This window comes from Apis mellifera, linkage group LG2 (genome assembly GCF_003254395.2).
Source record: "Apis mellifera strain DH4 linkage group LG2, Amel_HAv3.1, whole genome shotgun sequence".
In the NCBI taxonomy this organism is placed as follows: Eukaryota; Metazoa; Arthropoda; class Insecta; order Hymenoptera; family Apidae; genus Apis; species Apis mellifera.
In genome coordinates this window covers 10,738,857-10,761,392 of record NC_037639.1, presented here as the reverse complement: position 1 = coordinate 10,761,392, position 22,536 = coordinate 10,738,857, and the positions used below count along the sequence as shown (strand labels likewise).

General features: G+C 47.6%; 1 protein-coding gene across 10 annotated transcripts in view; it reads left to right on the top strand.

Moving 5' to 3' along the window:
* The window catches only part of LOC100577827, an 80,705-nt gene that overhangs the window by 47,434 nt on the left and 10,735 nt on the right, over window positions 1–22,536 (top strand). The window lies entirely within an intron of this gene.

The window sequence follows — 22,536 nt, the reverse complement described above, 5'->3', positions numbered from 1 at the left end:
AAGGGACTAGAAGACTCGACACAAATAGGCAACCTCTCGACACGTATTTTATCGACGGATGACGCGCGAAGGGATCGATTGAATTTTCTGAACAGTCCGCTCCTGCTTTCGATCCCCGACCCGTGGGACTTTACGATCACGCTACTCTTGACCCATCCATCCTATATATATGGAGAATAGAGTTTCTCGTCCACGCGGTATATTACTCGACCCGGTGAATATATATCGAATTCCCATGCACGTGCGTTCGAGCACTGTCATCACCATCATCGAGCGCAACCATCCTCCCCCCAACCTCTCCTCCAACTTTTTTTCCTCCCGTACGATATTGTGTTTTAATATCACTATTACGGTCAGACAGGCATCCACCTCGTAGAAGAATCACCCTCGAGCAACGAACGAACGAACGAACGATTCATCCAGAAACGAACTTCTCCTCCTCCTCTTCTTTTTTCTTCTCTCTTTCTCTCTTTCTCTTGGAAAACCATACACCTGTGAGATTCCCATACACGAATTCCCCTTCGATAATGCACGCAGACTCTCCCTTCCTCCCTCTCTCTCCCTTTCTCTCTCCCTCTCCTCGTTCCACCCGGTGGACTAAAGGTAACTAAAAAAGAAAAAGAAAAAGAAAAGGAGACGATAGGGTTGGTGGAGAAGAAGAGGTGACGAGGAGGAGGAGGGGAGGGATGCGGAATTATGCGGTGTAACCGTTTCTAGCGGGGCGGCCAGCAGTAACACACTTGTCCCAAAGGTTTGTTCTTTTGTCGTGAATAGGGTGGTACACCTGCGAGCCTGGTAGGGGAGCTATTGATACGGAGATCGGCGGTGTTACGCTACACCGTGGCCGTTCTATGAAAATAAGAAGGGAAAAAAAGACACGGCTTTGTCGGCCCTTTTGGCATGGATTCTCCCTTCCCCTGCTATATGGTCGCTACTCCTTTTTTGCGATCACGTCGGGGATCATTATGAACGCGACACTTGACCGAGGGTAAGCGTAACACGAAAGCTCGTCTTCCCTTCCTTGTGCGCTACGCTTGGGTGTTGTGTTTCGTTTTTTTCTTTTTCTTTTTTCTTTCTTTTTTTTTTTTCTCTTCTTCTTGACGACGATGCGATCAAGACGGTGAATCGCCCCGTGGCGGCGGCGGCGAAGGGAAAGGATTCATTCGAGATATTTTTAGATCTAAATTTGAAACTTAGTAGCGGTTGTCTCCGCTTAAACATCTTCGTCGAACATATTTTTTTCAGAGTTGGCCGGCAAATTGGGTCATTTATTTTCGACCCCTGTTTTTTAGGGTTGTAGGAAAATCTCAGGATATTCTGGGACACTTGTAAACGTCTCTAATATATCGTAGTCTTAAATTGTACATTTATATTGCTTACCATGCGTATTAAATAACATGTTTTTTTTTTTTTTTAATTTCTGTACGTGTCATCTTGTAAAATCGTATCGATCGTTGCACGCGACACTCAAAAGAAAGAAGACAGATCCAGATGTATTTTCGATAAAATTTTGCAAAAAGTACAAATATTGTTCAAAGTTGCATTCCGAAGGGAAAACAAGAAAATAAACGTAGAACGAATTAAAATTCATTTTTAAAAAAGACTTCAAATTATCCATCTTCCCAAAAACGAAAGTTTCGAAACAAAATCCGATTAAAATAAAAAATTATCCAATTATCTATCAATCTCTATCTCTTTCGAATCGAAGTGCAAACGCGATTCGAAATTCCTCTTCGGAACGATTATCCACACCGTCCGATCGATCGATCGATGGAACCGGAACCGCGTTTCGGGTTACGTAACACGCGTGATCCAAGAGACACGTCGAAACACGGGTCTCGATGCTGCCACGGTGATATTTAAAACCGGCACGACCCCCGCTGGCAACGAGAACAAAAGAAAGTGAAGACGAGTGACTCAGGTGGAGTAGCCTCGGGGCCTCGGTGTGCGTAATTATGTCACCGGTCCCCCTTCTCTCTCCCCCTCCCCGTTGGTGGGACGAGGAGGAGGAGAGGAGGTCGATCGTGCGGAAAGAGGAAGAGGATTCCGCTGCGGCGTTGCGAGGGAAAGAGGGAAAAGGGTCGAGGAAGGGTGGCCAGGGGGGAGGGAGGTCCTCTGCAAATAACGTGAATCACACACCGGAGGGGGAGAGGGGAGGCCTGTGTGCCCGGTCTCCTCCGTGTCGGGTAACTTTAGAAGCGGCGAAACAGAGAGAGAGAGAGAGAAGGAGAGAGCTTGAAAGATGAAAAAGCTGCGGAAAGAGGAAGGGGGGAAGTCGAGGCGGCGTAGAGTGAGTTTAGTGAAGGAAGAGGGAAGAAGAGAAAGAGGTGAAAAAGAGGAGGGAAAAAAAAGAGGGAAATACTACTCGACTGTTTGCAAGTTGGCGAGGCGAAATTTTCTCGAGATCCCTGGGCCGGAGAGAGAGCCGGAAATATTTATTAATTATATCGCTAATTGGAGGGTCGACAGAGGTCGGGAGAAAAGACGGGGAGAGAGGGGTTAAAGAGAGAGAGAAAGGAGGCGAAGTTTGTGAAAGGTTGGTGGTGCGTTGGCTCGCGGAGATGGAAGGAAGAGAGAGAGAAAAAACGGAGGCTTTTTACCGTTTACCGATGCCGGTTACGCGTCGCAGCAAAGAAAGCCGCGCGCCGCGTGTTGGGAAAAGCTGTTAAACCCTGGCCTGACAACGTCAAACGTTTTCTGGCGTGCAAACGTTTTCTTTCTCTTTGCTCGCGGAGAAACTACCGCTGTCGGTTTCGTTTGTCGGGAAAATTAACCGGCGAGAGTACGACGAGTACGAGGAGCGGAGAACGAAAATTGGAAAGAAAGAAACAAAGATCGGGAGGGGAGAAGGATTGGCGACGAGCACGGTGGTCGGCGGTGGCCAACTATTCTGTCGTCGCGTTTTAAGACACACGCGGCCCTCGTTTCGTGTGCCCACAAATCGTGTGCTTGCTTAGGACGACCCGGCTAATCCTAGCCACGCATGCACGGACACATTGGCCGACGATCGGCGTTCCCTGGATGGAACATGTTGTTCAATGGGAAACGAGAAACATCTTCCCTATTTCGTGGTCGTAGACCACGCTCGTCCCCCGTTAAAATTCGCCTCGACTCCGGCCGACAGCCGGGCGGATAATTATCGAGCGGTTGGAATATGGGTCGGCCAAGAGGCGCAGCACGGGTCCGAGGGAACGGGCGTGGATTTTGTTTCGAACGGGTAGGTGAAAGAGGAAAGCCGTAAACGCCGTGGTTGGCGACTATTCCTCTTCTGCTATTCCCTCTCCTCGAACAGAATTAGAAGGGCTTTCTACGACGGAATGACGGATCGCTTCCTGCGATTCAGCCTGTTCGAGTCGTGTCGAACACAGTGAAATCGTGGAGCGTGAGCTGCGTCCGTTCCGCGTGGGGACCTCGCCGGGCGAGGGTGCGCTTCGAATTAACGAAGGGCTACCTGAGCCACGATTGATTTAAGAGTGAAAGGTTGCGCGGAAGGTGAGACGGGGTTGCGTGGACAGGTGGCGATGAATTTTCAAGCGACTCCGATGCTAATTCTGCTCACTCTGTCGTTCGCGCAAGTATTCTCGAAATACTCTTGTAAATAAAAGTTTTGCAACAAGTGGTGGCGTCACGCGAAGAAATATAGAAATATTGATGAAAAATGAACGATTCTGATGCCCTATATAAAAGTTTATCGACTATTTTTATGGATCATTAAGAAAATTTTTTCATTTCAAATTAAATTCCATCGATGTCATTTCGATACGAGATCCTGTCGATATTAAAATCGAAGGAGATCGATAATGAAAAATGACAAGCTGGAATCAAAGTGATATGACAATAAAAAAACAACATTACGTTTTCAACACTATATATTATTTACATCCAATAATAATTACAATCATATCGATAATATTATCTTTCGCATATATATGTACATCAAATCACACAAGAAGTACAATTAAAAACGAGAAACTGGAAACCGGATCGATATCCAATCACTTTCCTCCGCGTTGCTCGCCTTCGCCACCTCTGCGCGCAAAAAATCCCGGCGAGATCCCGTTGCAGGCGAAATTAAACTGTCAATTAACAGTCGTCAGGCATCGAGACCAGTTGCACGCGTGTTTTAAGGCGCGAACTCGGTGCACACCCCGAAAACCATCATTCCGACTGCTCGATTTCCGGTTGTAAATCTCCGCGGATCCAAGCGATCTGATTCGAGGATCGTTAACTAGCGCGATTAAGCGTTCGCCACTCCGCTTATCTATCTACTCGCCGCTCTCAATCTCTCTCGCTGACAACATTGACGTTCGACACGGTAGCACGGTAAACCACTCTTTCTCTCGATCCTTCTGTCGATCGGTATCGCGCAGCGTTATCACGGATCGTTATCTGGCCAACCAGCCAGTTCAGAATAACCGATCGAATCAGATCAATAACGGATCATTTACTCGCTTTTGAAACTTTCCTCATTTGTTCGAGACGCTTATATTTTTGTAATGGAAAGAGTTTTGGGAATTTTTTTGCTTCGATCATCGATTCCAGATTGGTTCGGTTTTATTTACGCATACGGAATATTGGAATAAGAGGATCGACTGCTCTCCACTGCGCTCTATCTTATTTGAACTATCATGGTATAGGAATGCTGGAACACGTATCACCGAACGTGATGTCGTTCCCTTCGAGGGGCTGCACACGTGGAGGGCACACTGTTTTAGGCAAACAGCGCCAGATTTTATCAGCGATGAGTAATAATACCAGGAAAATTTCAGGTATTCAAACTCTCTGAGAAGCTGCAACGGCTTTTGTCGTCCGTATCACAATTAAAAAAAACACTTACTTTGGATACAACCTTGTAAAACTATTCCTTCTACGCGAAAAAAAGAAGGAAAAAAAGAAGAATAAGAATAACAAAGAAAACACTTACCGCATGCTTACCTTCTTGCCACTTTGTCACGAATCGGTGAACCGGTGAAAATCAGCGTCCGTCAAACAACCTCGACAATGGATGCTAATGAAACTAGTGCGACTCTCAGTCGAAACGGGTCGATCGATCAGCCTTAATATCCCCTAAATACCGGGACAAGTGACACGCGAGGAGATGGAAAATCTGCTGTTGTTATCGGACGATCGAACCGGTTAGGTTAGCCATGTGCTGAGCGGCTGTAAAAATGACTAACCGACCGGTTAGCCCATCGAAGCGGCGTGCTCGCGAGCTCGAGAGGGAAGCACGCGATATGGGTTCTAGAAAACGGCGCGAGTTTGTCATACTACCACGGCTATGGCCGAGAGGGTCGCGACATCGCTCACCTCTATGACTATTTTATGGTTCGGCCGGTGACTCATACGCACACACGGGCAGGGAGACAATGGTTGGAAGCCCTTCATCATGCGCGAAGCCGCCGCTTCCCCGTATATAATCCCGCCGGTTTGTGTGTATGTGTGTGTGTACGTGCGCGCGTTTCCGTGTGGAAAGCACAGCGGCCCCCGTACCTGTTGAACGTGTCCGCGCATGTACCGAGGACTTGGGTGGACGTGGCGGCGCGCGTATTTCACGCACACCGATCGCACGGGAGCACAGCTCCGCGCAGTAACACGACAGAAGGTGATTCACGTCAAACAAAAGGCCGAACACGGGACAGGCTTAGAACACGTGTACGGGAATTTCAGATAGGGACGGTGCATGTGTACGACACACGTCGGCGCGGGGCTTAGGGGCCGCGCGGGACACGTTGCCTCGATTCTAATGAGAAAGTAACCTTAGCCGGCCTCCAAAACGTCACGCGCTTTTACGCGGAACGCGTGAGAAGATATAGGGGGAAGGATGGGGGGGATGAATCTTTTTGTCACCGCGGGGGTGAGTTTTCCGGAGGAGAAGATGTCTTTCTTCGAGTTCTTCGAGTGTAACAAGTTTTTTCGAGTTTCAGTCGCGTTCATTTGAAATGATTTTGCATCGTAACTGGAATTTTCTTGTCGAGTAATCTCTTCAAGGGAGAAAAATCAATTTGGTATTTTTTTCAATTTTTCGTATAAATTTATTTATTCTGGGAATTCTTTCGAATATTTTTTTTAATTTGGAATTTTGTTTCAAGGAACGAAAATTCATTGATTGATTTTATTATTGATTTTATATTATTGATTTTATCCCCTTAAAAGCAGTTACTTTTATTTTTGCAATTACGAAGAAAAAAGAGTTCTAGTTAAGTACAAACAGCGAAGATATTGTACGTAATTTGTATTTACCGATCCTTATCGTTTGATTGAATACGAATATAATACGTATCAATCTCGGACGAGATCAAGAATCCGAGATTAGTTCGATGAAATTGCAAGAAACCTGTACGGAGAATACGTACGAGTGAAGCAGCTATCTCGTCATTCTTAAAATCTCTCTAATCGTTTCTACAGGATATTCCGCGAAACGTAAAATAACCGTATCGTGAAGATCTTTCAAAGAATACTTATGAAAAAAACAATCGCGACTCTTCTGTACGCGAGTACAGAGGAGAAGGCAGAGAAAAACAGACAGAACAAAATCCGCACGACAATGCGAAACGTTGACGTCTGACAACTAAACGAAGCGGTTTTCGCCAATCGCGTACGCCCGATCTTAAGTAGCTTTTTCGCGAGACGCGAGAGTGCATTCATCGAAATATCGTGGCTCATTCGTACGAAACGAGCGAATACGAGATTGGATACGATCCAGTGAGTCGTCTTCGTCGTCGTCGTAGGTGCTATCTCGCACGATCTTCGAAGCCGCACGTTGAAAAGGTGGCGGCGTACCAAGATTTTTTTACAGTTTACTTACACGCGATACTCCTCCGGTGTGTCGCCGTCCGCTTACGTTTCAGATCCCTGGCTACGCGTAAAACGTCGTCAATTGCCCTTCGTTCCTCCTCCTCCTCCTCCTCCTTCTCCTCGTTCGCTCCCTCTCCTTTTCTCTCTCTCTTTCTCCGGCTGGACCCGGCCGTTTCATTACGCGTAATTGCTATGGTCTGCGGTCTGTCCCCTTGGCTACACAGGTACAGTATCATTTTCATAATGACGCCAGCCATCCCTCGCCTCGTCTCCTCCGCCACCCCTTCCCGCTCCCTCTCTTTTTCTCTCGCTTTGGGACAAGGAGATTAACCCGAAAGAGGTCTCTTCGAAGAAAAAAGAAAAAAGAAAAAAAGAAGGAAAGAAAGGAGGAAGGAACAAAAGAGAGAGAGAGAGAGAGAGAGAGGAAAAAAAAGAGAATGGAAAGAAGTAGCGAACCGTGGCGAGGAGGAAAGGTCGCGATCGACGAAGGAAAAAAAAAAAAAAAGAGAGGGGGCGGTCGAAGAGAAACAATGGAAGATGAGGATCCGACGTGCGAGAAACGTGGCGAAAACGTGGCGGGAGCGTGAGCGGGGCAAAAAAAAAAAAAAAAAAGAAAAAAAAGAAAAGAAAAATACGATCAACCACTTCGGCGTGACCCAGTTCGACGGCGACCGGGGACCGTTGGGACCTACATACAAGAGTCCCTCGCCCGTCCCGGACTAGAAGACCGCCTATTCAAGGGCTGACTTGCACACGCTGCACAATAGACCTGGCCGGGCATTATTCAAGCTGGAAAAAGCGGCATCCTCCTCCCTTCTACGCGCCACTGCAACTATAGGATCGCTATAGGGTGCACGGAGAGATGCACACGTGCATTTCTTTTTTTCTTCCTCTCTCCCTCTTTCCATCTTTCTCTCGCCCCCTTTCATCGGGGAAATTGCCGGCTACTTTTCGCAACAATGGCTCGTCCCGGACCGGCCGCGCCATTCGTTAGCACGCGGATTTAACGAGACGGTTCTCGTGTAACGGTCGAGCGTGTTAATTTGAACGGTTGCGCGTATATATACTGTACGATTCGCGCAACAAGTAGAGGAGCGTGGCGTGTAAGAGTGGCAGCTTCGCCTCGAATTAAAACGATTAAAACTGTATGGAAGATATATATCTTTCTCTAGCGTAACTCTTTTCGGATTAAAAAAAATCCGATCCAGATCGAGGGTCCGCCTCTGCTTCTGTCGACGCACGAAGATCGGGAGAAGCGGTCTCGGATCTCGAGGCAGTGCGTGGCTACGCCAATGGGGCTCAGCTGCACTTTGCCTCCCTCGTGTTTCACTTTTTTTCTCCCTTTGCTCGTTTCGTTTGTATCTCGGCTCGGTCTGGTTCGCCTCGACTCGGCGTTGCTCGGGCCCCAACCGTCTCTCTCTCTCTCTCTATTTCTCTTCCTTCGCTACTCTCCACTACTCCGCCCGTCATCGGTCTTAGCATCGCGAGAGCCCCGTCCCTCCAGCTCTGTCCCTCTTGCACGGGTCCTCCCGCCCCTTCACCCCCCCGCAGGGCCCCGCGGCTATCAGCCACTCGTGTTTACATCGGGCCAGCTCGGTGGGGATTTCGACAAAACGACGAGCAAGTTAAACCCACCCGCCCGCCCCCTCCCCCCGCAAATCCCTCTCGAACCCGCGCTCACGCTCGCAACCGCGACATCGGCCCCGGCCCCGTGCGTGGAAAGAGGACGGAGCGAGCGCAGGGAGCGGCGGGGAGTGCGGAGGGTCGAGGGATCTCCACTCGATCTCCTCTCGCACACAGGGAAGGAGGAAGGCAGAAAAGAAGGTCCATCGACGAGTCGACGCACACGTACAGGAGGATTTGTCAAAACAAAAGCCCGGTCTTTCGTCGAGTCACGTTCTAGGGGCAAGGAGAAAGAGCGGCGAGGGAGGGGGAACGTGGCGGGGAACGTCCGTGGCGGCTGACGGTGGGGCGAGGGAGGGGGCGAAGAGAGAAGGAGATGGATCTATCGTAGCCCTCTCGAAACAAGGAGGTGGAACAAGGAAGACGAAGCTCGTGTTCGTTTCTCCGTTTCTCCGTTTCTTCGTCCCCTTCGTTCGGTTGCCTAGTAATAAACCTCTCCTCGGGGAGAGGAAAAAAAGTGACCTCTCTCTCTCCGGTCCTCCTACACTTCCTTCGATCTTCCGTCTCCACGGATCAAAATCCAAGCAATTACCCGGGGCCGGGGTCTCCGTGGCTGGAAAGGGTTCCTCTCCTAGTCGGCCGAGCGGGACGATCGAGCGAGACCGGCTGTGAGACTCGGGAAAAGAGGAGGGGCAGGGGAGGAGAAGGAGGAAGAAGAAGTGGAGGAGGAGGAGAGAGAGAGAGGAGGTGAAACTTATAGAGTCTCTCCCTCGGATCCACTATCCAGGATTACTCGTTATCCTTGAGAGGAGGTTGCGCTCGCGCGCGACGGCCCTCGATGCGCTCGAGGAATATAAGACGAGGGGGAGTTGGGTGACTACCGCTCTTTCTCTCTTTCCTCCCCCACCCTTCCTCTCCCTCATCGCGAGTCTACGTCTCCCTCTTCCTCCTCTCCCTCCCTCCGCCTATCCACCGCCTCGCTCGATCTATCTTTCTCCCCCTCCCTCCCCACCGGTTGCCTCTTGACACCTGTTCCTCACCGTGGATCCGAATCCTTTTGGGGATTCAGGTATATATCTACGCAGCATAAAGGAGGGTTCGACGTACTTGGAACGATCGCCGGATCCCCGCGTAGTATACCCGAACAGTTTCGATGACGTGAGGAGGATGTGTGCGTGTGTGTGTGTGTATGTGTGTGTGTGTGGAGGATATGTATACACAAAATGACCGCCTCGACCTCGCTTAGTTACGCTCTTAGAAATTGGCTGTTACGTGGCTGGGTTTCGCGAGCGTGCAGTTTCCTATCGGGATCCGCTATTAAGGGCCAACCACTGTGTTGGCTTCTGCCACTTTCCACCGAAGAATTGCCTCGATAGGGGAGGGGAAGGGGGGAGAGGGAGGGAGGGAAGAAGAGAGGTTTGATGTTTTTCCGCAACCGTGGTTGCAATTATCCTTTACCACCGCCGTTTATCGAATTTCCTCTTCCTCCCGTTCGTTAAGCGAACGAGATCCCAGATATCGTCTCGAATCAATCGCGCGATACGTAAGTTCGATCGTTTAGAGATAAAGCTTCATCGAGATAGGCAAATTTCTGTCCCGTTTAATTCATAATCCAATTTATGATCCATTTTTACGAAAAAAGTAGTGACGAGAATCAAAATCGAACGAGAGGGAATTAATCCACCGTTCGATCCATCTTTCGATTTTTCAAATTTAAATCTATTCCGATCTATTCGAGAAAAGAGAAGCTAAAAATTCGAATCCTACTTGTATTGACGCACGTACAAAGAAAAAGAAAGAAAGAAATTTAAAAGACTTCGAAACGTCGAAAAACGTTTAAAATTCCGATCCGAAGCGAGGTAAAGAGCGACCTTGGATGGTATCGGTTCTCGATGCTAATCCCCGGACAATTAACTCGATCGAGCAGCAGGAAAAAGGCATCGGTGGAAAAAAGAAGCGGAACATCTGTCGGCGGAGCGGAGAAAGAAGTGGACGGGCAAGAGAGGAACGCGCGCGCGTTGGCGCCGAGAGACGCGCTACCGACAACTCATTCTTCGATTCGGAGAACCGCGGCCTCAGATTGGACGCGGATTAAACTGGTCCCGGGGTTCACGGAACCGAATTGCACGGGCAACACCGCGACCAGCCACCTATAGCGCACGTCCACGGTTCAAGGAACCCGATCACCCGATTTCTGCGCCGTTCCTCTCCGCGAGATGCCCGCCGTCCTCTCTCTCTCTGCCCACGTGAGGGGAACAGGTCCGCCCCGATACGCCGCGTTTGTTCCGTTAAATCAACACGTCCTCGTGGCGAGGGCCCCCGTGGCGGGAAACAGGATTCGTGTTTTTCGACCGATTTTTCAGCCTCCTCTGTTACGCGAGAACGGAGCCCATTGTTTTGCAAACGGGACGAAGAAAAATCGAATCTTTTCAGAATCTTATTACTCTTCGATAAATACGTAGGAGAACAAATAAGAGATACTATTTCGATTGTTTTTCTTTTTTTTTTTCTCTCTCCGATTCTTGTTGCGTCGTATTTCGACGAATATTCGCACTGTTCGAATTCGTTTTGCTTCAGAATAACATTGCACGAATTTGAATACGAATCAGAAACGGAATCAGAAGAGAATCGAAGCGATGTTGCACGGAGCATTATCAAAATGATGCGAAACAAAGCAGAATTTGTGCAACGCGGAGCGGAACAATATCGATACAGATCGATCTTTGCAATTTCCTCCTCGGATAAAGACGAGTCTCTCGCGGAGAGTTTCGTGCTCGGGGGGGTCGAGAAACAAGTGGATCGAACAGGCCCGTGGAACACGGCCTCGTAAATAAGGATGGTGAAACACGGCCGCGAAATAAATTCACCACCGACTAGGCGAAGCGGTTCGATAAGGGGCCCCGATAATAGATGTGTGGCGATCCTCGGGACGCGGGCCCCGATATAATTCACGCTGCGAAACGTCTTTTGAAAAATCTGTTGATTTACGACTGCGAGTTGACTCGTGGGGGGGGATGCATAATGAATAGAAGTTGTCGAGGCGAGATCAAATTACGATAGTAGGATCGTATTTAACGCGACGATGCTCCAGATATCGATATCCAGGAATTTGAGGATGCCTATGATTTTGCGCTTAGGATTCTCTGAGTGAATCTGGTTTTTCAAGGATGAAAGTCTCGAGACTACTTTATCGATCGTTGAAAGCTATCATGCAAATGGGATAACGGAGCAGCGGTTTATTATTACGCTATTATATTATGAATTATGCTCGGGAAATTAAACGTAACAATATACTCGTTGCTACGTGATAAAGGTTTTTATTCGAGAGTCTTCGTAATCTTTTCAATGAAACGAGTTTAATCGCATCGTGATGTATTATTATCTTGGAAATATCGTTATAATGGAACATTTTTTTGCGATTTAATAAATTAAATCTTCGTTACGAGCGGCGATAATAACAAATTTCAATCTTCGATGATAAGAGTGAATTTTCACTTCTCTTCCACCATCTTCAGAAAATAAAAACATCGAAATAATTCTAGTTTTCCAATTCTATCTACAAATTAATTCAATCATCTTTTCCATCTATTTCTATTCGTTATTAAAATTGTCGAGGAAAATGAAAAATCTCCATCTTTCCCTAAATAATCTCCCGATTCGTATCATAGCGTGCTATGCACCCCGTTTTCAAAACAGAGAAACCTCAAGCTCGACCGGCGCACGGTGAGACGACCGCGCTCCTCCAACTAACGGCTGTTAACATTATTCGCGGTTGGCGTTATCCGCTCGCTGTTGCGCAGGCGCCTTCGCGCCGGTTGTCGCGCTTCGCCTTCACTTAACATACGCACGACGCTCGCGCTCGACACACTCGACACTCGGTGAACCAAAACAAACCAGTGGCCGCGCGCGCGCGCAGCACCACGCTCGAGCGGGACGAGGAAGAGAGCAGGAAGGATGGAAGAGTGGCCGGGACGAGAGGGCGAGACGTGGGGGGATCGAAACGTGGAAAGAGGCGAAACCGAGAAAGAGAGGAGAGAAACCCGCCTCCGTACGCATTAACACCCTCGAAAGGTACGACGACGCATGCACTTTTACAAGCGCGCATACACACACTCCTTCCAGGCCTTCCTTCTCGAGCTCTGGCCTCGCGTCAAATTGTACTACGTAGGTATACGCGGACAAAAGAACGAGTCGACGATCGTTTTTCGGGCAGGGATTCGTTGGACGGCAGGAAGATGGCGAGGGATTTCTTTGACGAACGAGAAGAAATTGGAAAATGGAAATGAAAGAGAAAGAAAGAAAGAAAAATGAGATTGGTGAATAAAGAAATCTTGTACGAGGGAATTTTTGTTATTTAAAAGATTTGATTTGTACGTGATTAAAAAAAAAAATGGAGCTCGGAATATTTTTCTCTATTCTTCGAATATCGTATAAATATTTATGTATTATGGAAGTTTTAATATTGGAAATTTTTATAATTAAAAAAATGTTTCATTCCTCAAAATGTGTAATAATGTACAATATACTATAATATGCGAGTAATTTTTTTTCTTTTTGCATATCACATGCATTATAATAGATTTGCATAAATGCATAAACTTGTGATCTATTCTTAGTTGTTTCAGGAGAAAAAAAGAATCTAGTTGGATGTATAAATTGATTGGAAAAATTAATTTGCATAATTCAATGGTCAATAACAATCTTGTCAATTTTAATATCTTCTCGAAGAAGAAATATAGAAAATGCTTGTACGATTAAATATTTAATGAAATCGCTTAATCTGATAGTTCAAACAGGATAAAGATCTTTGAAAGATATTACAAAATGATTTCTAAATTTTTCATATACTTGTTACGTAATCTTATTACGCAATGCAGTTTAATGGTGAAATCCACTCAAACAAGCGTTGAAAATGAATTGAAAAATCATACGCGGCGAGGAAAATTAAGTAATCTCCTATTGTACGAATGACCCGATTATGCAAACCTGCTTGTCCCCCTACGAAAGGTTCCAAGCAAAAGCTAGGTTCTATCGGCTGATCTTTCGATCAAAGGTTAAAAACTCCGTAACAAACTCCGACGATTAACCCTTTACCGACCGATATTCAATAGTTGCCGTGAAAATAATTCACCGGCTAATTGGTATCGCGAGACAATACACGTTACGATATACGGCTGTTATATAACTCGCTCGTGTTAAAAGACCAAGCCAGGTATCCCCTGCCAGCTCTAACAGTATTCGCACGTTTTATATTTCAATTTTACCAACCCGTCGAGTGACGTGCCCCCCTCTCTTTCTCTCTCTCTCTCTCTCTCCATATGTGTGTACACCTGTGCTTTCCCTCTCCGCTCCGCCCAACCGAACCGAATCCAGCGGATTCGATTTTCCAAAAGACTTTCACCCTTTTCTCGCTTCTACCTCGCTCTTGTCTTATCTTCTTCGACGCCTGCTCCTTCCTCCTCTCCATCCAAACGTAATGTACTACTTACTCTTACGCATCGTCGTTTCGAGTGGCCAAGAACAAGTTCACGCGGACACCAGAGGCAGAAGAAGCGATCGAGAAAGAGAGAGAGAGGGAGAAGGTGGAGAGGCGCCAGTGGTCGAAGCGAGAAAATAGGCGAGAGGAGGGAGCGAGGAAGAGGAGCTAGACTCGGGGAAAAGAAATGGCGTGGAGGGAGGGAAAGGGTTAACGAAAAACGAAGAAAGAAGGAGGAGGGAAGGAGAGAGATCCTTTCCCTCTCCCTCCCCTCCCCTCCCTCGCGCCACGTCGAGAGAGTGCATGCAGTTTAAGACGCACACCGGGGACCGTGTTTCAAGCACGCACACACGTGCGTGAACCAGTCTAACCACCTCATCACGAACAATCTCCTCGTGTTACTCTTTTCCTCTCGTTTTAGCGGCGTCCTCGTCGGGCGTGCGGCGCGAGGCGAGGCCCTCTTTGTTCAAAAGCAATCAGCAGGCCCCGATAACGGGCCTACTCTCTGTCGTAACCCAAGACACGAATACGAATGCATCGACGAAGAGAGCACACGCTAGATACAACGTGGAAGATATAGCGGAGGGAGAGAGGGAGAGAGAGGGAGGGAGAGAGAGAGACGATGCACTCTCTGTATCTCGTGTGCCAGAGGGTACCCAGAGCGCGCGTGTGTGCGTGCACACGGAGGGGAAACCCTGGAGGATCGTGCGATGCGTAAAAGACACTGCGTAATAGAAAAACTAATCTTCTTCTCGATGATTGTGGCCGTGTTATTTTTCACGATATATTCACGGGATGTTATTTGGAAAACGGTTTTATCAATCTTTTCTTCAAGAGGCGTTCGATGAATCGATCACGATCGAGATAACAACGATTGACACGGGAAGAATATCGGACGACTTTGGAGCGTTCGTCGAATTGGCGAAGAGACGTGGATGCAGGCAGACGTGGAGCAGAAGACGGCGTCCGTCTCCGGCGAGGCGTAGCTCGCGACGACGCGGAATCGAATTAGTTGGATCGATGGCTTGTAATCCAATTAACGCTACACAACGCGTCCAGATCAAAGGATTAATTATACCGCGCGAGGTGTCCCGTTATAATTGCCGGCCACGCGGCTTCTGACTAACGTTAACGACATTGCAAATTACCGGGAATTCTGTTTCTGATCGATCAGCTTCGAATCTCTGCTCCCCGACTTCGAGTATATAGATACGTATATATGCTTCTCGAAAGGATGAGATCGGGAGCTTGTCATATGGATAAACACTTATGGATCCACTTTCGTCTAATTCCGTTATTTTTGTTACACGATCAAGTAAAACGATCTTCCCTCGCTAGAATCTCGATTTAATTCGCTTCATCTCGCATAATATTGTCGATGCTTCCAAGATATTTCGTTAAAAATCTCGTCGCAGAATCTCATTACCAACCAAGTATCTTTTACTCAGCCTAATACGAACACCAACTCAAAGATCAACCTAATTCACTGCATCGATTACTCGATCTAATCGTCGCGGAGCACGCGACCGACGCGAAAACATCTAGATCCAATTGGTCCACGATTGCTCCAACTCGAAGGCGTATATATATATATATATAAATATATTTATCGGCGAAGGTTCAGCACACGTCGAAAGAGAGAAAAGATCCAGGTCGTGGCACGCATGAGCGCGCACACAGAGCGCGGAATTGTTACGAAATACGTGTGTTGTCCGCGTAGGACTCGGGACCGGTTGCGATCTAAGATCGCACGAAGAGAAGCGGTGGTCGTCGAGAGCCAAGCCGATCGACAAGTCGCGGGCAAATTATTAATGGGGAAAACTGGACGAGGCGAATATCGTGGCCGCCCACGGACACGGCGTGGCACGTGAACGCAGCCGTATCGGTCCGAGGCGGAGAAAGGCTGCCGGTTGTTTTCATTCGGCCCGGCCTTGACGATGTCGCACCTTCCTTATCGCCAACCCGTCCGCATCTCCGACACGCGTCTGTCCATCCTCCGTCTCCGTCCGTGCAACTGGCGTGTATACGTATATATATATATATATATATATATGTATACACGTATTCGTTTCACGAACATCTCCGCTGCGTCCGTTCGTGACGAAGTTCCTGTTTCCGCGAGAGATACGAGCTTAAGCCAACCGAGACTGTTTTTTGCGCTTGCTCTCCGGCGATGGGCAGTGATGATTTTTTTCGTGACGGAGAATCGTGCGAGTAGAGAAGAAAAGAGAAGAGGGAGAGGGGGGGATTTGATTATATACGTAATTATACTATTATTGAATTACTTTTTAATTAATTAGAATCGGATAAATTTTGAAACGGTGAAAATAATCGATTTGATTTATTTTTAAGTTATTCTCTGTTCAAAGTTTCCTCTAAAATCGTAATTTTTCAATTATTTTAATGGTAGCTTTAATCTTAATTATCCTTGTTTCTCGTATTTGTTAATATGCGCGGTTCTTTTGATCCTTTTCGATTAATAAGTAATCGAGATGAAAATTGTACGGAAAGGTAGAATCATTTTAAGTTTAAATATATTATTTAAGCGGCATACGTATTTTAAAGCGTTTTAAAGTTTCATACGCCCATATATCGTAGCAGAGATAACTTTAATATTCATACGAGGATATGCATTTATAAAAATTATTACGGGCAATCTTGGCATATTGAAAACAAGAATTTCATAAAAAATAGAGATTTTATATTGGCGGGGAGCGTGGCAGAGTCACGGCCCCGATCGCCGGCTTGTGTCGTCCCTACGACCTCGATGAACAGCCCCGGGGGAGGAGAGGAAAGGATCCAGCCGATCGGAGGAGAAGCGATCGACGGCGAAAGGTGCGTCGTCCGCGGCTTTACGCATTCGTAGTAACCTAGAAACGGGCGGCATGGCGTGGTTTCCAGCCCACTCGACGCTAGGATACGGATTTAGATTTTAACCGTATGCAACGACAACGTTCGAACGAACGAACGAACGAACGGCGAGGACGAGGACGACGTGGATCGTACACACGCGGCGGTGTGTATCCATATATACATAGAGTGAATTACTTTCGCCGTTCGGTGCACCGCGTCAATGCCATCAGCCGGCACGACTGGCTGGCCGGCCGCTCGGTTGGTTGGCTGGCTGACTGGCTGAAACCGGCTACGCCGCTGCAAACCCGAACGAACGAACCGAGGGACTGCCCGGAGAGAAACTGGTCAACTGGAACCGGAGTTGTGCTACCGCGGAGCTGGACCTGGACGACGACGTGGGTTCACCTGGACAGCTGGAGAGATACGCCGACCCACGCTGCACGTAAAGTATTGCACTATAAAGTGCAGGACACACCGCAGTCAGTCGATCCCTCCTTATCTCCATGTCCCCTCCCCTATCCCTTTCTCTACAACGGTCGCCTCGCCTTCTCCTTTGCTACTCCGTCCTCTTCTTCTTCTTCTTCTTCTTTTTGCAACTCTCCTCGGCTGCTCCTCGGTTTCTTTAAGGATCCGCTCTGCTGGAAACTTGGTTAGCTCGATCGAGCCTTCGATGCCTTCGCATTGTTGAGTTACGTTTCGAGTCGCAACGCGGGCGTGGAAAAGGATTCATTTCGTGGAAACGCTGTCGAGTGAATTGGCGCGTCCGAAGGAGTCGAATGACGAAGGAGTCGAAGGGGAAAAAAGGGAGAGATGATCTTGGAGATATTGGGATTTATATATCCACGGAGGCTAACCTCGGCACGCGCTCGAGAACCAGTTGATCGTAGATGCTGATCCTATCTGCGAGCGATCTGCCTTTTCGAGGATAGATTGTTTTTCTACGGATAGATCGAGCACGGTTTCCTGGACCCGCGATGATATATGTACGCCTCGCAGGAATCTATCCGAGTACGAATCTTTCCCCATTAGTTCTTTCGATTTATTATGGTATAATATCGTAATAACTTCGTAACGAGGCATCCCGTAATTGACGTACCGTTTAATTTTTTCTCCCCCCCCCCCCTCCTTCCTCGAAAGAAACGCGCCTCGAAAGAAACCACGATAACGAAAGAATGCCGGCGAATCACGAGCCGGCTTCCTGGTTACGCGTTATCGATTCCCGGTAGCTTTCGACGCGTCCAAATGAATCTATAAAACGTCGAGAAACTCATCTTCGATGCAGGAGGATGAACGCTGCGCTCCTCACGGTGGATGGCGCGGTAGAGGAGGGGGCGAAGGGGACGAAGAAGAAGAGGGACAAAGTGCCGGTATATTTAATGGTAGTTAAGAGCGTGAGCTGGTATTGGTACAGTTCTGTCCGTAGAGGGTCAGGGGATTGGTGTTGGTGGCCAAGGTGTAGTGGTGGTGGTGGTGGTGGGGCCTGATGCAGGTGTTGGCCTTGGGCTCCCTAACACCAAGCCTACAATCTCTAAGGCTCTCGCCTATATACGTTTGCCGGTCGATTCTGCGCGCAACCCACCACCTTCCGTTCCTCGATTTTAAAGCCATAACGCAACACCGCCAATCCGTGTCTTTGTTTAGGAATCGAGACGCAGGTCTATTGGCGATAAATAAGTAAATAAGTAAGTAAGTAAAAAAAATATTAGCTGGGGGGAGATAGGATTCGAAGGAAAGAGAGAGGAAAAAGGAAAATATGTGCCTCGTCTGTTTCGTCACCTCGCTCATGGGAATTGAAACGATTTAATTCGTGGAGAAACTTGGTCGAAAGGGTATCCTCCCCGCGACTACGCGATCAAGGACCCGTACGAGATACGATTAGAACGGAGGAGAGGGCAAGGACAGTCGATTCTTTTGATCGCCAGCCAGAGAATTGATTGATTTTAATTCAAAAGACTCTCTCGATCGATCCGTTGCGCGATTTTATCGTTTATCTCGGCGATATTTGTATATGATCGCATTGGTATATACGTGTCTTCGTCTTCTGGGTTGAACGAACTTTCACGTGTATAGATAGTTAGAAACTAATGTTGGAATTATTGAGTCGCAACTTGTACTTACTCACCGGATAGCTATTAGTAGTTTATACATCGAAATCATGTTTCTATCTCGATAAATCAACATGAAAAAATACGCGGTTAGTACGCGTTCAGAATCGAAGAAAAATTCCGATACTTATCATTTTGACAACCGAGAATTTCCGTTCCGCAATGCCGTCCTATTTGTTATTAACGGTATTGAAAAATCTTCCGCTCGGTCAACAAAGATATTTTTTTTTTTTTTTATCAGGAACAGCTTTGTTGCCTGATCACACTCGCCTTTCGACACTCTCGCCAAACGACTCAATTATCTCGTACGATCTCCAACCCCGCGACAGAGTCACCCAACCATCTCGACGGGTACACGATTTCTTACTCTCCCAATTCCTATACAAACAACCGTATGTATTACACCAACTTTTAACCTGATGAGAATGAGCGACTGACATCACGCGTACGCAATGTATGCAGAGCTCGTACGAGCGCATAATAACCGCGAGCGTGTTAGAGATCGTACCAATATTTGTAGAAGCTGCCGAGAATCCTCCAACTTTGGATCTCGAGCGCGAATTTATCCAACGTGCCCAACGTCTATTGGAGTTATCGTAGTTTTCTCGTTATTCACCCAGTCGTTCTCTTATGCAAAATAGACAGAGGAGGATCGATCGGAACAGAGAGGCCTTGGAGAAAGTGGAGAGACGCGCGAGGCTCGCCTGCGAGCAGAGCCAACTCGCGCCTTTCCACCGACCAGGAGAGAATAAATTACCGCGGTACCGTTATTGTCTCAGTCCAGGAGAGCCCGCCGTGTCTTTATTTGTGGAAATTGTACGTTCCAGGTTTATATGTTAGAACGAGGAGAAAATATTATACGTAGAAAGAAGGAAATTGTTGGCAAGTAATCTTTGAATTGAATTTTTTTTTTTACAACTTTTTTTCAAAATTCACTTTCAATAATCTCAAAAACAATTATCCATACTCGTCGCGCTCTACGATTAATATTCTTAGATTTTGGTAAATCTACAATATCGAAACGATAATAGACAACAGTGAACAATATTTTTAATTAAAATCATTGGCATTAATATTATCTCGAAACAGCGTTTAAAGAAACAGAATGCATAAATCCTAAAAGGGATTCTACTATATCCGTCAGCCATCCCAACCGTTTAATAATTTACTGTTGCGTCGCAACACGATCCGAAGAGGAACGTTCCCGGTGGAATCGCGAGGAGCATGCTCGGTGCTCGCGTGAACGTAACTTAAAGATTACCTCCGTGGATCGTGCGATTCGTGACGTCAGCTCCGGCCACGTGTCGAAGAGGGAAGGGGGAGAAGAGGTCGAGGAGGTCCGGCATGACCGGTGGTTCCGCGAACAGATAATTTCAGGATACGGACAAAGAGATGTGGCCGGTGATCGTCGCGCGCATCCTGCGCCACGATACACATCGAGCTTGCACCCGCGAGCGATCCGCGTTTTAAAATTTAATCTCCCAACGGACAACGAACTATCGTTAAAACGAACGACTTCCCTTCTCGTTAAAAGAGAAACTATTCGAGATGTTTTTAAATCGGGTACGAGCCATTATACGATGGAGCGTTTCTTAAAGACGTGGAAGAGGGAACAACGGGGTGGGTAAACAAGCAGACGAATTATCTGAGGCCGTGAACGGGTTGGGCACGAAGCTAATCCCTTGATGGAAGCCTCGATAATTCGTGGTTGGACACGGAGCAAGAGATACGGGTGTCAACGAAGGAACGATCGTGTTCGCGTCGCGCGTCTAATCATTGGTTATCGAGCTAACGACAGTCTAGGAACGGGTAATGATACGAATCGCGCTACAAAGAGTGCACGCGTGCATTAGCGGCGGATCTCTCTCTGACAGCGATGGATGATGCGAGCTAAGTTTTCTGACGCTTCTCTCCTTCCCTTCCTGTTCACGGCCACGGTTATCCAAGAGATATTGAACGTCATTAATAAACGATCACGTATCTTATATACTTTAAATATTCCAAGTTATATAAATCGTTCAACAAACGATCCAACAATATTGAATTTTCCAATAATCAGATTTATCGATATTTTTATAAATTCCAATAATTTCCAGAAAATGAAAAATGAATTCACGTTAATTCACGTCGTATAATCGTCCCTTATTATTAAATTTGATTAGATGATCTATCTATCGATCTATTAGAAATTGCGCGATGTGTACGGGCCCTAAGGTTCTCGTGACGCCGCAGCAGCCTCGGTCTCGGTGCGCGGCTCGTGACGTCAGTGGTGACCACGTGCTGAACAAGAGGGAGAGTCGGCCAGAGAGGAGAAGCCACTCCGTGCCTCTCTCGTATCGTATGGAGCGTGGCCCCGGGGATCAAGGACGGTTTTACTCGCGAGAAGCGGAGAGCCGCGTGTCCCTGCATCTCTCTGGTCGCCGTCGTGTTGTGTGCAGCTGAGAGTGCACACATCGCAGTGGCGGAGGGACGTTGAAGGAGGGCCAAGACCGTGTCACGGGGCGAGGGACGAGGTAGCGGGGGGCGACGAGGGAGGGGAAGGTAGCGGGAGTAGAAAAGTGGCGGAGGAGGAGGAGGAGGAGGTGGAGGGAGGGAGAAAGGTTTGCAACGAGAACGAGTAGGGAGGAAGGGAGGGGGGGAGAGAGAGGGAGAGTTATAATGCTCCTCGCGTCCACTGTCCCTAGGTGGAGGGAGGGAGAGATGGACGAGGCGAGGAAGAGAGAGGCAGGGGTAAAGTACCTCGTTCCCTCTCCCTCCTTCCACCACTCTTCTCTCCCACTCCACCCGTTGCTTGTCATGCCTCATTCTGGCCTCTTTCTCTCGCTCCCTCGCCACCCGATTTCGACCTCTTCGTCTCTTCTCTCGACGGAGATAAAGAGAGTAGAAGCAGGGGAAAAAAAAAAAGAATCGTGCGGCGGAGAGAGGAGAGGGGGTGCATCGGTAGGAGGGAGGGAAGGAGAGGAAGGTTAGGAAAACGTGTCCCAGCCTGCACGACCCGGTACACTCACCTCCAACAATTCTGACCATAACATTAGGAGGAACGAGCCGGAATCGCGAAAACATCGCGCTGAAACACCTGGTTCTTGCTCGCTCGTTACCACGGGGAGCGTGATAAAACGTTACCTGTTGCTGCGCGCGTTTAGAAAAATGTCGTTACCCTTCATTTTTCTTTTCCCTTCCCCCATTTTTCCTCGGGTTTCGCTCGCTGTTCCTCGCTCTGCCTCACTCTTGTCGTTCGTTGTACCTTGAAAGATGTTAACGCTTCGTGGTCGAAACGGATGACGAAACGACATTGAGGAAACGCGTCACCGATGATTACGTATCGCGTAAACGATTACGAATTTACGATCCAATACGTGTTTGTCCTTAGAATTAATATACTAGCGCCTATTAGAATTAATTTTTTTTTTTTATTTTTTTTTTTTCTTCCTTTAAATTAGACCGCGTCGTTTATTTATTTTCTTCTGCTCGAGAGCATTACACGAGAGAGAAGATATAAAGCGAGAAGGCAAAAAAAGAAATGAACATGCGCCATTAAATATTATGTCCCGCTCATCTGGCAGCTAAGTGGCGACCCCATCTGGATGCGATCGTTCGGTTATGCAAAGCTTTCCGTGCGGAATTACGCAAAAAGCGCGGCAACGCTGCGCGCGCTCGATTTGGAACCAAATCCACGAGGCGCCT